Genomic DNA, 17,258 nt, shown 5'->3' on the forward strand with positions numbered 1-17,258 from the left:
TCTGATCCGATATTAAGGGCAGGGAGATGGATCCATTCATGACACCTTTGAAAAATCCAATCACATTTTTTCTTCATCTGAAATTAGTCAAGTAGATTTGAGTTGATTAGTTGGAATATATATAATTCTATGAATTTAAAGTATAAATTTCCATGTGCCTCCTTGATACTGTATTCTTTTGTCTTATACCCTCTGAGAAATGTATTTCTCTGGAGCTAAGAAAAAAAAAACAAAATATGTCCCTGTGACACTTGGGAGACAGCTGGCAGTTTCTCTCCCATTGGGCTCCTTTCCCAAAGTTGATGATGCCTATTTTTGTGTGTTTCTAGAATGCAGGACAACACATAATGGGTGCTTTAGGATGCATTTCCTACTCCAAAGACCTAATGGACATAGCTAGACATTATTCACCGGGATGCAAGCATTTAATGAAATACTTTTGATAACATATAGCCCCACATAGACTCCACAGTGTATTTTTACCATGTTAGGATACCTGGTGGCATAGTGCTTCCACATTAGGTTGTGATCTGCAAGGCTAGCAATTCAAAACCACCAGCAGCTCATCAGCATAAAGACAGTGCTTCTTCTCCAAAAATAAGCTGTAGTCCAGGAATCCCACAAAGGAATTCTACCTTATTCTGTAGAGTAGCTATGAGTTGGCAGCAACTCATGGCAGTGAGTTTTGAGTTTTGTTTTAAATTAATTGATTGTAGACACTTAATATAGGTAAAGCATTCCTGTCAGTAGGAAATAGGATATTCTCAGTAAGTGTCTACACATGTATGTCACCATAGATAAGGAAACTAGAGCTGTCAAACTGATAACATGGGACTGATGCCTGGAGATTGAGAGCAGACTGGAAATCTAGACAGATCTCTTGTCTTCCCTGGGTTTTGGATCCAATCTAAGTCCCTTTCTGTTGATATCCTCAGCTGATCACAGCCAAGTGATCAAACTCCCCTCCCCCTCACATCCCTTCCAACCCTAAACATCAGAATTATAGTAATGGGACCCTGAAGAACAACAAAAGAATTATGTACAATTTGAAAAGAATATTTTTAAAAATTTTTGAAGAAAAGTAAAATCACATGGAGACTAGATGTCACAATGTTCATAAGATGATTCATAAATAATATTAAATTTTATTTCATAATATCATCATATAAAATAACATATCACATTTGTTCTGACATTATGAAGTCCAGAACAACACACTGCCAGGCCCTGCACCATGATTACAATTGGTCCTATGTTTGAAAACAAGCGGCCATCTACCAGAGAAGTAACAAGCCCACATGAAAGAAGCACACCAACCTATGTGATCATGACGTGTAGGCAAGATAGGGTAACAGGGACCAGAAAACCCAAGCCAAAAAACATTGTTGAGAATGAGGGGAGTCTGAGCAGAGACCCAAAACCCATCTGTTAAAAATTGGACATCCCCTCACAGAAGGGTCACAAGGAAGGGATGAGTCAACCAGGGTGAAGTATAATAGCCTCATTCCCCATTTTCATCACTCAAATCCTGCCTTTCACTGTGGGCTCGTCCGGAGCATGTTCACAGGTACAGATAGGAGTTCAGGACACACAGAATCTAGGTCAGATAAACCTCTTGGGAGCAGAAATTGGAGTAGGGTTACCAAGAGAGCAAGGGGGAGGTGGAAAGAGAAGGGGGTATTACAATGTGGAGGGAAAGAGTGATGGTGTAGGATATAAACATAATAATAATTTATTATTTATCAAAGGTTGTCAAGGGTCAGAGGGGGTAGGGAAGGTAAAAAGAGGAGCTGACATTGAGAGATCAAGTAGTGAGATAATGAGAATAGTGATACCAAGAGAGTAAGGGCAAGGTGGAGAAAGAAAGAGGGAATTCCTTCACAATCATCTACTTATAACCTCTACCTAGGGGGATGGATAACAGAAAAGTGGGTGAAGGGAGATGGTGGTTGGTGTAAGACATGCGAGGGACTTATAAATTATCAAGGGTTCATGAAGGAGAGAGATGGGGAATGAGGAGCTGATGTCAAGGGCTCAAGTAGAAAGAAAATGTTTTGAAAATGATGCTGGCATCATATGCACAGATGTACTTGACACAATGCATGGATGCATGGATTATGATAAGAGCTGTAAGTACTCCCAATACAATGATTTGAAGATTAAAAAGATTTAAGTAATGTATTATACAGAAATTAAGGTCATGGAGAAAACTTTCCTGCCACCATCTTCACTTCAGTTGAGATAGGTGGTGACATGAACACATGATGCATTTTGGATAATATCATTGGCCAGCATTTAGAAGAAATGGGTAATGCATTACTGGTGAGCCAATATTTTCGAAAGACAGTTAACTAAAAATCCATTCTAAAAGTGAAAAAGTCCAATTGATTTTAATGGAAGAGTATTTTAAAAGTATTGACAAAACTACCATTTGTCAAGTGCGGCTGTTGTATCAGTGAAGTGTGTTCAGTTCCCGGGAATAATACTAAAATCTTTTCATCCTTTCTCAAAAATATCTTCCGAAGTAGTAGTGAAATATGGGTGCTTGTTGATATGTCTAGGAGTCTTGGCGTGTACCAGGAATACTTACAGATTTGACACAGATATGTATTTAAGTGTATTTACCATTGCTACAAATATTTCTATAAATATGAAATATACTTTTTAAACTTCTGATCTGTCTGTCTTCCTCGTATCTATCACCTTTAGCCTTTTTATTTGTAGTGTCTGTGGGACAAGTCAACAGGAAAGAATGGAACATGCCCAAAATAGCCCTTCTTTTCATTATTGCATTTCCCCTGTTTCCACTCAGTGGTGAGTCTAGGTGATTATTATCATGAGCACACCGAGCTCAGACTCCCTTTAACTTTCATTCCTAGAAGGGGGTTTCTCTGGTGGGCAAAGACTTTCTTTCTTTGATGGAACATATAAGGACATGAAAGGAGTAAAGTTTTGAAAACATCATAGACATAAAAAAACGCCTTGAGAAAGGAGACCCTGAGCCCGGGGGATCAGAACCATCCTCTACGACTCACCAAGGTCAACTGGCAGAGCAGAGTGAACAAGGACAACGCTCTGTATTCTGATTTGGTACTTAGCAGCTGGAATCTTAAGTGCTCATAAGCAGGCATATGATGTGCAAATATTTGTCTCTTTCCGTCGGAGAATATAAAAGTGATGAAAACTGAGAAACACATGGAAACAGACCAGTGGACCAAGGGACCACGGAAATTACCCTCCATTATCTTGAAAGTAGATTGGTTTCCTATAACAACGCCAACTCCTCTGAAAATGCCCACTCTAGAAGGTATTTACATATATTATACTTTATGTAAATTACTATAGAAGTGGGAGAAGGATGTGGAACAGAACTCAAAATTATAAGGCTTATTGGTTGGATAGAGACTGATGATACCACCAAGATTCCCTTAGTGATCCATAAGAACGGAATTAAACTCACCCCATATGAGAATAACTAACTATTTAAGATCCTAAAGTAAGAAGGGCTCACAGAGAGGGAGGAATGGAAATGGGAACACAGGAGGAAATGGCGTATGTGATGGCAGGTACGTTAAGGGGTTAGAAATGGATGAGTAGAAATAAACTGTGCAAATTAAAAAAAATAAACCAATGATCCACTGTGCCAGATGACATAATCATCAGGAGTGGTTTTCATAATGATTTAAATGTTTAATTTTATATTACATATTTACCACAGTATTATTTGTTCTTAAATAGGGGGTATCTAAGAATACGTGGTAGAGTTGGACTGCTCCTCAAGGTGAGCTGTTCGAAACCACCAGCTGCTCCACAGGAGAAATATGAGACTTTCTACTCCTGTAGAGAATTCCAGGTTTGAGAAACTACAGAGGCAGATTCATCCTGTCCTAGAGATCTGCTGAGTTGGCATTGACTCTACGGAAGTGAGGTGTCTTTTTGTTTTTTTGATCAAATGTTTTTTCATGCTCCACAAAGCATCCATTCTAAAGAAATCATGAACTAACTATATATTTTAGAACGGAAACATGGAAATGAGGGGAACGCAGAGGCGAAATCCAAAGCCAATCTGTAGACAATTGGACAACGCCTTACAGAAAAGTCACAAGGAAGAAATGATCCAGTTAGGGTGCAGTATAGCACTGATGAAAAATACAACTTTCCTCTAGTTCTTTAATGCTTCTCCTCCCCCAACTATCATGACCCCAGTTCTAACTTACATATCCGAATGGACCAGAGCTTTTACACTGGTACAGATAAGAGCTTGAAACACAGGAAATCCAGGGCAGAAAAAACCCGTAGGACCAATAATGAGATAAAACACCTCCGAACAATACCAGGAGGGTCACGGTAAGGTGGGGGGAAATAGAAGGAACCGATAGCAATGATCTACATATAACCCCCATGCAGGGGAATGGACAACAGAAAAGTGGGTGAAGTGAGACAGCAGTTGGTGTAAGACTTAAAAAAATAGATGATAATTTATCAAGATATCAGGAGGGAGGAATGGTGGGGGAAGGAGGAAATGAGCTGATACCAAGGGCTCGAGTGGAAAGATATGCTTTGAAAATGATGATGGCAACATATGTACAAATATGCATGACATAATGGATGCATGCATGGATTGTGATAAAAGTTGTAAGAAACCCCAATAAAAATAACTTTCTAAAAACAGGAAAAAAATCTTAAGGAAGTTTGGATACAACCAACTGTTCACTCACAATATAAGGAAGTTTAGCAGTCTCTTGATTAAAGTGCTAGGCAGCTAAATAAAGGTGGAGATTCAAATCCACTACCTGCTCTGTTGTTGAAAAATGTGACAGTCTGGCTCTCTGTAAAGATTAGAGCTTCAGACATCCTCTGAGGCAGTTATTCTTCACTGTCTGTGTGCTGTGAGGTGGGCTGCATTGCAGTGGGTTTTGGATTGAGTCTACATTTTTTCACTGGAGGAAGAGGGGGGTGGCACTCACCATTCCTATGTGACCAACTCCTTTCCCCTGCTACCTAGTGAGTCTGACTCATTGGACTGAACTTTGTGATAGGGTTTACAAAGCTGCAATGTTTTAATATAAAATTATTTTATTGGGGCCCATGAACTCTTATCACAATCCATATATACATCCGTTGTGTCAAGCACATTTGTACATTTGTTGTCATCATCATTCTCAAAACATTTTCTTTTTGACTTGAGTCCTTGATACCACCTCCTCATTTCCACCCTCTCTCCCCCATTCTCCTTCCCTCGGAGACAAAGGGCATTCATAGATGTCTAAATACAGGCATGTACATATGTAAATATATTTATATATGATGATCAGGAAATAGATGTATGTGCATATATTTACAGGTTTAGTATTAAACTAGCAGATGGACATTGGGCCTATACTCAGGTACTCCCTCAATGCAAGAATACTTTGTTCTGTTAAGCTGGTATTCCATGATGCTCACCTTCCTGACATGATCTCTAAAGACAAAGCAAGTGCATAAGCAAATGTGGTGAAAAATGCTGATGGTGGCTGGCTATCAAAAGATGTAGTGCCTGGAGTCTTAAAGGCATGAAGATAAACAGCGGCCATGTAACTGAGAAGCAAGAAAACCCAGAAAGAATAAGTACACCAGCCTGTGTGATCACATGGTGTCGATAGGATCAGGTATTAAGCACCAAAGAAAAGAAATCATGTAATTGTGAATGAGGGGGAGTTCAGAGTGGAGACCCAAAGCCCATCTGTAGGCAACTAGACATCACTTTACAGAAGGGCTGCAGGGAGATGAGCCAGTGATGGTGCAGTGTAGCACCGATGAAACATACAACTTTCCTCCAGTTCTTTAATGCTTCCTCCCGCCACTATCATGATCCCAATTCCACCTTACATTGGTACACATACGAGTGGGAAACATAGGGAATCCAGGGGAGATAAATCCTTCAGGACCAATAATGAGAGTAGAGATACCAGAAGAGGAAGGGTAAGGTGAGGGAGAATGGGGGAACCAATCACAATGAACTACATAGAACCTCATTCCTGGGGGTTGGATAACAGAAAAGTAGATGAAGAGAGACATTGGACATTGTAAGACATGGGAAAAAAATAAAGCTGTAATTTTAATGGGAGCATATTGTCTCATCTTTCTCCCTCTGAGCAGTGAATAGCTTTGAAAATCCAACCTTTCCAGTAGCCAAAACCTTAACTCAACAGAGCTGCTTCCTGTGTGCAGAGGAAATACAGGGCGTTGCATTTTTCAGGATCATGAAAACCAACAGTTTCACATGTAATTATATGAGATGCTGATCAGATTGCAGGGAGAGACTCATGGGAAAAAGTGAGGCAGATGCCTGGGTGAACCTAATTTCATGGCCAAGCATAATTGGAGAGCCCAGGATTCTTTTGAAACAATAAAGGCAAATTTCCAGTAGTGTCATTGAAGCCAAGAAGGGATATGCATACCTTTGTTAAACAAATGGAGGTCTAGAGGGGTCTTGAACTAACAATTAAAAAAAATCCCTACTACCTGGATGGCAGAAGATTAATTATGTACAGGAACTCAATAACTTCAGTCATTTTGATTCTACCATCTTTTTTGGTAAATTTATAAAATGTTAATAATATTTAAAGATTGTAAAAGCTGTACATGGTCATGACAAATAAAAATCAAATTCTTTTTACACATCAATAAAAAACAATAACTTTAAAATTTTTTCCAACAGTAGGTAGAAACTAAGTTGCTTTGGTTTTTTTAAAAATCCTTTTTTGAGGGGCTTGTACAATACATATCACAGTCCACACATGCATCCATTGTGTGAAGCACATTTATACATTTGTTGCCATCATCATTCTCAAAATATTTCCTTTTAACTTGAGCCCTTGGCATCAGCTACTCACTTTTTCCTCTTCCTCCCCCACGCTCTCTCCATCATGAACCTTCAACAATTTGTAAATTAGTGTTATTTTGTCATATCTTACACTGTCCGACATCTCTTCTCATCCACCTTTCTGCTGTCTGTCCCCCAGAGATGAGGCCAAATGTAGAACCCTATAATCAGTTTCTCCTTTCTATACCAGGTATGAACATGCTTAGCTGGTCTGATTTTCAGTGTGGTTCAGGACGCCATTTCCGATATTTGAACATACATTTAATAAGAACAAGCTTACACTCTTCATGCTTGAAATATTCAACAGGACTTCAGTGTAAAGAAAATAACCCAGGTGGGTTGAAGGTTTCATTCTGTATGCAATCACAAGAAAAACGTTTTCCAAAATAGGAATCATAGTTTTTGTGTGCCAGTTTTTAATGGTCCAGGATGACAATGAGTACTGGTTCTTACACTTGATCCCTTATACCTTATCCCTTTGACACGTCGTGTTCGCACACGCTGGTGTGCTTCTTCCATGTGTGCTTTGTTGCTTCTGAGTTAGATGGCCGCTTATTCACCTTCAAGCCTTTAAGACCCCAGACACTATCTCTTTTGATAGCCGGGCAACATCAGCTTTCTTTGCCACATTTACTTGTTCGCCCACTTTGGCTTCAGCAGTTGTGTCGGGAGAGTGAGCATCATATAATGCCAATTTAATAGAAGAAAGCATTCATGCATTGAGGGAGTGATTGAGTAGAGGCCTAAGGTCTTTCCGCCACCTTAATACTAAACCTATAAATATAGACACATAGATCTATTTCCATATATATATATATACATATATATATGCATGTACATGTCTTTGTCTACACTGTCTACACCTCTATAAATGCCCTTTACCTCCTAGCTATTTCCTCTATTTCCCTTGACTTTCCTCCTGCCCTACTACCATGCTCTGTCCCTACCTGGGTTACAGCTATACCTCTTCCTTATGTTATCTTTCCCTTGATCATTCCCTACCAGGCCTGACACTCCTGCCTCACTGCCAATTTGGATATCATGTTGTTCCCTTGTCCCTGGGTGAGTTAACACCACTTCCTTACCCCTCCACCTCCCACTATCCCAAGTCCCCCCGGAACTGTCGGTCCTGTTGTTTTTCCTCCAGATAGTTCATCCAGCCTATCTTATTTAGACAGACCTGTGGAGATAATAACATGCACAAAAACAAGACAGAGGAAAACAAAGCAACAGTATACAACAAAACAACAACAACAAACCACTGACAAAGAAGAAAACAAAACACATCAACAAAGGAAAGCTTGTAGTTAGTTCAGGGATCGTTTATTGGCTTTAGGAGTGTTTTCCAGTCCAGTCTGTTGGGGCACCCCACCCTGGCCCCAAAGTCCACTTTCAGCATTCCCTGCTGATCTTGCTGCTCCATTCCCTTGTTGTACCACTGCACTCCCCCAGTGCTTTGCCTCGGTGTGGTAGGATCAGGTCAGGCGCAATTCCCACACTGTCTCCGGTGCTGTCCCCTGATGCGCCATGGGTCAGTAAGAGGCATCATGTCTCATAGTATGGCCAGCCATGTTGTTCTCTTTGTGGACTGGCTGCTCTAATCAGTAATATCATCTTCACGGCCTTGTGGGCCAGGGTGTGCTCCACTCTCTCCTCCTCCCCCTTCATCTGCTCCCGTGTTCTGATCAGATATGTCTGTCTCCCGGAGCTGCAGAATCAATGTCGTCCTTTGAAACAAATTCTTCTGGGGGGAGGGGCAGGAATCCACTTAATTTTTGGTACTGGGGCCAGCCTCCCAGACCTCTCCACTGGTTCCCTACTCCATGCCAGAATGTTCCATTCACACCTTGTGGCACTGGGTTGAAGTCTGTTCCCTCTTTCCTTGTGGAGATATAAATAATACCCTCCCCTTGGGTGGGTTAGTGCCTCATGCCCCCGCTCCCCTTTTCTTCCTTACATTCATCCTTATATTTTCCTTTCCCCAACTTCTCCCCAGTTGTCTATCATGTGCATCCCTGGTTTTGATCTAGTCTCTGCCATACTACACAGTCCTCACCACAAAAATATTTGTATACAGTAGCTTTTTCCCTATGTCCCTTTTGCATTTTTAAAAATACTTACCTCAGTGGGCTCATGTTGTACTTGTCCTTTTGTGCCTGACTTACTTCATTTAGCATGATTTCCTCCAGTTCTTCCCATGCCGCTATGTACTTCATATGTTCATCACTACTTTTTAGTGATGCGTAGTACTCCATTGTATGTATCTACCACAGTTTTTTAATCCAGTCGTCAGTTGATGGAAATTTGGGTTGCTTCCAGCTCCTTGCAATTGTGAACTGTGCCACAGTGAACATTGGAGCACAGATGTCTGGTCTTGGTTTGTTTTTTGCCTCTTCTGGGTATATGCCCAGTAGGGGGATTGCTGGGTCATATGGTAACTCTATTTCCATCTGTTTTAGGTATCGCCAGATTGATTTCCATAGTGACTGTACATACTTACAGGCCCACCAGCAGTGGATGAGAGTTCCTGTCTCCCCACAGCCCCTCCAACACTTGTTGCTTTCTGATTTTTTGAATTGGGCTATCTTTGAGGGTGTCAGGTGGTACCTCATTGTTGTTTTAATTTGCATTTCTCTTATGGCTAAAGATTGGGAACATTTTCTCATATGGTTGTTGGCCATTCAGATTTCTGCCCCTGTGAGACTTCTGTTCAAGTCCTTTGCCCACCTCTCAAGTGGGCTATTAGTTTGTTTTTTTTCTATTTGGAAGCTAGTATTGTAGATTTTAGTAATAAGGCCTCTGTCTGATGTGTTATTGCTAAAGATGTTTTCCCAGCCTGTGGACCCTCTTATTACTCTCTTGTTGAATTTTTTCGATTTACACAAGTGTTTTATCTTCAGTATATCCCATTTGTCAATTTGTGCCTCCTCTCTGTCCTTCCCTATTTCTGATAGCTTGTGTATTACCTGTGTCAAAGTTCTCAAGTTGGTCCCAATTCCCTCATTGATGGCCCTAATAGTTTGGAGTTTAACTTCAAGGTCTGTGATCCACCTTGAGTTTATTCTTGTGCATGGAGTGAGATAAGGTTCTTTCTTCATTTTTCTGCATGTAAATATCCATTTTTTTCCAACACCACTTGTTAAAGAGGGCATCGGTTTCCCATTTGATATTTTGGGGCCCTTATCAAAGATCAGCTGTCTGTATGCTGATGACTTTATTTCTGGGTTTTCAGTTATTTTCCATTGGTCTGAGTATCTGTCATTGTACCAATAGCATGTGGTTTTGAGAACTGTGCCTGTATAGTATGTGCCAAAGTCAGGTAAAGCAAGCCCTCCCACGGTGTCCTTCTTCTTGAGGAGTTCTCTGCTAATTCTGGGCTTCTTCCCTCTCCATATCAAGTTGGTAATCAGTTTTTCCATTTCTTTGAAGAAAGATGAGAGTAATTGTATCAGGATGGCATTAAACTTATATAGTGTTTTTAGCAGAACTGACATCTTAACTATATTGAGTCTTCCAATCCAAGAGAATGTGGTATTCTTTCATTTGTTGAGGTCGCTCTTGGTTTCTTGTAATAGTGTTCTATAGTTTTCCCTGTATAGATCTTTTGTTTTTTCAGTCAGGTATATCCCTATATATTTCAATTTATATTGGCTATTGTGAAGGGTACCACCTTTTTGATCTCTTCTTCTGTAGTCTTATCTGATGTGTATAACAGTCTGATGGACTTCTGTTTGTTGATCTTGTATCCTGCCACTCTGCCAAACTCCTCTATTGCTTCCAGTACTCCCCTTATGGAACTTTTGGGATTTTCCATATATAAAATCATATCATCATGATAATTTCACCTCTTCCTTCCCCAGACGAATAACTTTGATGTCTCTTCTTTGCCTTATGCTGTTAGCTAAAACCTCCAGCACGATATAAATAGGAGTGGGGACAAGGGGCATCCTTGTCTGGTCCCCTTTTTCAGTGGGATTGTGTTAGTCTTTTCTCCATTGACTACCACGTGGGCTGTTGCTGTTGGTTTTTCCTATATAGCTTGTATTGTCTTTAGAAACTTTCCTTCCATTCCTATCTTCGCTAGTGTCTTAAACAGGAATTGGTGTTGGATGTTGTCGAATGCTTTTCCTGTATCTATTGATATTATCATGTGGTTCTTGTAGTTTTTCATGTCAATGTGACGAATAATACTAATGGTCTTTCATATGTTGAACCATCCCTGTATTTCTGGTATGTATTCCACTTGTTCATGGTGTATTATTTGTTTTATATACTTTTGTATTCTGTTGGCTAGTATTTTGTAAAGGATTTTTGCATCAATGTTCATTAGGGATATTGTTCCGTAGTTCTCGATTCTTGTGGGATCCTTGCCCAGTTTGGGTATCAGAGTTATACTAGCTTCATAGAAGGAGTTTGGGAGTTTGTCATCTTTTTCTATGTTCTGGAAGAGTTGTGTAGGATTGGTGTTAGATCTTCCCTAAAAGCTTGGTAGAATTCTCCAGTGTAGCCATGTGGTCCAGGGGATTTTTTTTTTTGTTGGTAATCCCTTGATAACTTTTTCTATTTCTTCTAGTGCTAGGGGTCTGTTGAAATTCTTGATGTCCACCGAGGATAGTCTAGAGAGGGATTGTTTTCCCAGGAATTTGTCCATGTCTTCCAAATCGTTGAATTCATTGGAGTACAACAATCCTTCATAGTACTGTGTAACTATCCTTTTGATTTCATTAGGGTCTTTGTAATGACCCCTCTTTCATCCCTTGTTCTTGCTATTGAGATTTGTTCCCTCCTTTCTTTGGTTAGGTTTGCCAATGGTCTATCGATCCTCTTTATCCTTTCAAAGAACCAACTTTTAGAGATATTAATTTTTCCCATAGTTTTCTTATTTTCCTTCTCGTGGATCTCAGCCCTGATTTTTATAATTTCTTTTCTTTTGTTATTAGTAGGATTGTCCTGCTGACTCTGCTCCAGTTTTTGCAAAATTTTGTGCCAGCGTATCAATCATGAGTCTCTCTTCCTTTCTCAGGTGTGCATGTATTGCTATGAAACTTCCTCTGATGACTGCCATTGCTGTGTCCCATAAGTTTGGTACATCGTGTGGTCATTTTCATTGGTTTCTAGAAATTTCCTAATTTCATCTCTAATCTGCGCCAGTATGCACTCCTTTTTGCAGTAGAGTTATTCATCCTCCAGTTATTTGCTCTTATTTTCTTTGTCTTCCTTTTGTTGATTTCCAGTCTTATGGCACAGTGGCCAAAGAGAGAGGTGTGTATTATTTCAGTGTGCTTAAATTTATGTAGATTTGCCTTATGTCCCAGCATGTGGTCTATCTTTGAATATGTGCCATGGGAACTTGAAAAGAATGTGAATTATTTTGTATTTGGATGAGAAACTCTGTAAATATCTATCAGGTTCAATTGTCTAATTGTGGAGTTTAGCTTTCTAGTCTCCTTGGTGATTTTCTTTCCCTGTGATCTATCTTTCTCAGTGAGTGGTATGTTTTAGCCACCCATTATAATTATCGAGTCTGTGATTTCTTTCTTAATTTTGGGGGTGTTTGGTTGATGTATGGAGCGGGTCTCTCATTTGGGGAATATATGTTTACAATGCTGAGTGGTTCATTGTCTATGATTCCCTTGAACATTATATAGTGTCCCTCCTTATCTCTTTTTATGGTTTGCACTTTAAGGTCAATTTTATCCGAGATTAGGATTGCATCCTCTGCTTTTTGTATTGCTGTTTGCTTGGTAGGTCCTTCTCCAGCCTTTGATTCTCAGCCTATTTTTGTCTGTAGCCTTGAGATGTGTCTCCTATAGGCAGCAGATTGATGGGTTGTGTTTTCTAAGCCAGTCTGCTAGTCTCAGTCTTTTAATGCTTGAGTTCAGGCCATTGAAATTCAGGGTTATTATCTCCATCTGCAGACTGTGATGTCATCTTATACCTTTTGTGATGGAAGTTTTCCTACTTTCCTTTACATTTTAAAAATATACAGGAAGTAATTTCATAGTATGTCTTCAGTTTTTCATATTATATCTTAAATATTCAGGAAATTAAATTCTGTACATAAGCACATATACAACTGGGGAAAGTATAATACAGATTTTTTGCTGTTTTGAATTTTGTTTTTCAAAAGTAGTTCTCTAAATTTAAGAATGTATTTCTGTTATATAGAATGATTCTAAGCTGAAAAGTTTTCTTAGGGCTTGCTTTGTGTCTTTATTTCTAAGACTGTAGATAAAAGGATTCAGCATGGGTGTGGCTACAGTGTACATCACTGAGGCTATTGCAGAGGCCCTGGAGTTTTCAATGTGGGGTTAAATAAGATAAACCCCAAGACTTGTACCATAGAATAAGGAAATAACAGAAGGTTGAGACCCACAGGTGGAAAAGGTTTTATATTTGCCCCCAGCTGATGAAATTTTCAAAATGGAGGACACAATCTCATGTAAGAGAAAAGGATCCCACTGAGTGGAATAATACCCAGAAGTCCAGTTGCTAAATACATGACTAAGTCATTTAGGAATGTGTCAGAGCAAGCAAGTTGGACGACCTGATGAAGTTCACAGAAAAAATGAGAGATTTTCAATTCTGTACAAAAAGACAGTTGCAAAACCATTAAACCGTTTAATACAGAGTGCAGAAATGACAATACCCAGGATGCCAGAAGCAAGAGGCCACAGAATCTTGGATTCATGATGACCATGTAGTGCAGTGGGTGACAGGTGGCCACAAACCGGTCATAGGCCATCACTGCCAAGAGGAAGTTGTCTAAGGCCGCAAAACGCAAGAAAAAATGCATCTGAGCCATGCCATTTTCATATGTAATTACTTTGCTCTGCATTTGGATATGCATCAGCATTTTGGGGACATTGGTGGAGGTGAAACAGATGTCTGCGAAGGAGAGTTTGGAGAGGAAGAAGTACATGAGTGTGTGGAGGTGGGAGTCTGTGGTGATGGCCAGGATGATGAGCCGGTTCCCAGTGAAGGTGACCAGGTACATGGAGAGTAGCAGTCCAAAGAGGAGGGGCTACAGCTCTGCATCTTCAGAAAACCCCAGAATGATGACTTCTGGAATCAGAGTTTGGTTTGGGGGCTCCATATAGCTGGTGAAAGTTTTTGGAAAGAGAAAAGAGAATTGCAAACTATGCCATAAACTCTTAATAGCAATTTAAGGGATATAGTGCCATTTATAATTTAAATAATTAATCTATCAATCCCTATTCACATCTGAATATCTTATGTTCTTGAATCTCATGTGCTCAATGTTCACTTTGATGCTGAAACTTTCCAGCTGTCCTTCAGTCTAATACCATCTTTTCCTTAAAACATTATATTTCTCAACAAATTCCTTAAGTCTCTGATTGTTCATTCAACAAATGTGTTTGACCAAATGTTTTATTCCAAGTGTTCTTGAAACTTGTCAGAACCGTAGTGAAAAAATAAAAATTCTTACCTTTATTTGACGTTAACAAAATTCAGAGGGTTGTGGAGGAAGGAGGACTGGAAACAGGAAACAGAGGCAGCGGGATAAGCTATGAGACATCTGGGAATTGCAGTGGATGAGTTAAATTAGAATGTGTGTGATTTCTTGAATGCTGATCAGGTCTGTAAACCCCGTACTTGACCGTGAGTATTAAGCCGGTTAGTTATAGAGTAAAAGGAAATGCTTCTAATTATAATCACTTGTGATAAAGAGGCTTACAGCAGAAACCTGAATGCAAGTAGGATACTAGTCACGAGAAGAACACGTTGTACAGAGACAGCGCCTGTGCTCCCCCCACACAGGACTATTCCTCACCCCTCTGACACCACGGTGGATGGTGTAACTGTAACTGAGGTACAAACAAGGAATCTGGATTGAAGTTGTAGTTAAATGTGATGGGAATATGAGCTGAGATGTTTATGAGGTTGTACAGACTCCATGATGAAGAACACAAACATCATTTATTCTTTTTTATGTATTATTATAACACAACACGTTATAGCATAGCCTACTGTATTATACTGAGCCGCTAGGTGGTGCAAATGAGCAAGCACTAGACTACTCGCTAAAAGTTTGACATTTACAAACAATACAAAAGAATCTAAAAGCAAGCCTGGTGATCTGCTTCCCAAAGGTCACACCTTGAAAATACCAAAATCCAATTCTACTCTGCACGTGTGAATTCATCCAGAGTTGGAATTGACTTGGTGAGCACTGAACAACATCAGTATTGTTAAGTGATGCAGTGTGGACTTATACTAAAAAGTTGCTCTTGCTTCAGTTTCTAGGTGGTATATTATTTCCCATTTTGAATTGTAGGTGGCAGTTTAAGGTATCCACTCAACTTGTATCTCATTTGCTGATAATTGCTCCTACTCTCCCGACATTAATCTATGATGGTGTGTTATGGAGGCTGACCCAATTCAACAACAAAAAAGAAGTAAAAAATAGAAACGTTAGTTTCACTCTCCGGTGAGAACTAAGTTGAGACTCAATAATCCAAAATCAGTCTTTGGGTATTTCAAAAACCTATAATCCCTTGGGCAGTGATTTTATTTGAGGCCATCTTCTGCCATGTGATAGAAAGCCAATCTACTGACAGGAAGGGAGGAAAGAAGGAGACAAAAAGGAAGGTGAGGAGATTAATGCAAATTTTGTAAGAATTAGAGGAAGGAAGGTTATATTACCAAGTTCTAAACCCCACAATACCCAGAAAAGTATAAATAGTGGAATTACCCACCTAGATAATTATTGTAATATATATGACTTAAATGAATTCCTATGCTTACATTGTAAGTATAATATTAAAATATTAGTGGTTAATTGAAATATTCATATATAGAAAAATGGAAGAGAATGTTACAAAAAGAACTTCTTTTCATTCCTTTCCCCAAATTCAGAGCATTTAGGAGTCATTTTGATATTAACAGCAGTGATTTTTAATATCCCAATGAAATGCTAATATATTCTTCAAGCTTTAAAAATATAATAATGATATAAATTGTCTACAATTTTTTTTCACAAAGCAATAAGCAGACGGCATATTTCCTAATTCATTCTGTGACACGAGCAGTATCCTAATATCAAATCCAGGAGTCCTGGTGGGAGAGTGGATTATCATTAACCTGCAACAGCAAGATCAGCTGTCTGAAATCACCAGCCACTGCATGGGAGACAGATAAGAGTTTCTGCTCCATCGACAGTAAAAGACTTGGAACCTCATGGGGACAGCTGTACTCTGTCCTATAGGGTCTCTATGAATCAGAATAGATTTGAAGGCAGTGAGTAATATCAAAACCAGATACAAATATATAACAAAGGAAGATTATCACTCAATATTACCCATAAAATAAATGCAAAATTCTTCAACAAATACAAACTAATTGAGTCCAACAATGTACGACAAGAATAATATATTACAACTAAGTGGTATCTATTCCAGCAATGGGAAAGTGGGTCAAAATTTGAAAATCAATTTATGTAATATCCTACATCAACTAGCCAAAAGGGAAAAAAAGTAACATATAAAACCTAAACAACTAAAGAAAAAAATCATAAATTCAAATTGCAATAAGCATTTGATAGCATTCAAAATGATTATTTACATTTTAATTTCCTGCAAAATTTTGAAAAAAGTTTTAAAAGTTGGCTTGATAGAGTACATCTATGACATTTACCACTAGGGTCATCTTCAGTGGTGAAAAATTAGACGTTTTTTTCCCTCTTATTCATAACAGGGCAAGGGTATCCTCTCTTAACACTCTTATTTCAATGCAAGTCCTAAGAAGCATAATAACACAAATAAAGCTGTCTTTGTTCACAGAAGACATCACTGTCTATGTAGAAAACCCAAAGAAACAGCCAGAAACAGAAAAATACTAAAACTAATAAGAAGAGCAAAATCATAGCTTGCAACATAAAGTTATAACCACCAATAAATTTCCACATAATAATAACAAACAGTAACATATAAAAATGAAATTCTGCAGCCGTGGCAAAAATAGATCAAAATACAAACAAAATCAATGGTCTAAAAATGACATAATATCTGTGAGAGAAATGAAATGACCAAATACATAGGTATTCACTGTTCATGAATTGGAAGGATGACTAATACTGTGAAATGTAAAACCTTCCCAACTAAATCCAAATATTTAATGCAATTCCAATCTAGATCTAAGTCAGTTTATAGCTATTGGAAAAAATGATAATGAAGTTGATACTTAACCCTTGTGGTCTTCTACCCTGAACCAAGAAATCAAAACTCCAAAATTTTAAACTCTTTAACTCAAGTCGCCTCATGAAACATCAGACAAATACCAAGTGAAAGACATTTTATAAAATAGTTAACCAACACATGTCAATACTTGCATGGTCCTCAAACAAGGAAAAATATCAGGGTACCTGTCACAG

At 38.9% G+C, this 17,258-nt stretch overlaps 1 pseudogene; it reads right to left on the reverse strand.

Annotated features, from left to right (window-relative positions):
• Positions 1 to 13,008: 13,008 nt before the first annotated feature.
• On the reverse strand, positions 13,009 to 13,862 carry LOC142451816 (olfactory receptor 7A10-like; annotated as a pseudogene).
• Positions 13,863 to 17,258: the final 3,396 nt, after the last annotated feature.

The sequence above is a fragment of the Tenrec ecaudatus genome, chromosome 1 (assembly GCF_050624435.1).
Source record: "Tenrec ecaudatus isolate mTenEca1 chromosome 1, mTenEca1.hap1, whole genome shotgun sequence".
Taxonomy (NCBI): Eukaryota; Metazoa; Chordata; class Mammalia; order Afrosoricida; family Tenrecidae; genus Tenrec; species Tenrec ecaudatus.